We start from the raw sequence: 429 nt of genomic DNA, 5'->3' as shown, positions 1-429 counted from the left end.
TTTGTTTTGTTTTTTATATGCTTTATTTTTTTAAGGCATGTGAACATTTCCAAACCAAGCAGCTCCTTTTTCGGTCTTGTATAGCGCATTAAAAAACTGTATTCAGRACAATGAGCAGACTAAATGTTCATTTCTGCTTCTGCGGATGAAAAACRTACTCAAGAATGAAATGTCATCATTAACGCCACTTAATTATGATGGTGAAATGGAGAGAGCTGTTACGCATGGGAACTTTGATAAGTGATATCATACACTTAAAACGAACCTTGGACCTTTTAATCTGAGAGAACATGCTGTTATGCTTCCCTGGTTGCAATCAGGATACATATGCTCTTAGTTTTTGGTAGCTGAATTTGGGAAAATGAAACAAACTCATCCTGTGAAAATCCATTGGGTGATGAAAGGCATGGTCAATGTCCTTGCATTTCT

The sequence above is a fragment of the Rhea americana genome, unplaced genomic scaffold, assembly GCF_003343005.1.
Source record: "Rhea americana isolate MKP2758 unplaced genomic scaffold, rheAme1 scaffold_127, whole genome shotgun sequence".
Taxonomy (NCBI): domain Eukaryota; kingdom Metazoa; phylum Chordata; class Aves; order Rheiformes; family Rheidae; genus Rhea; species Rhea americana.
Note: the sequence above shows the minus strand (reverse complement) of the source record.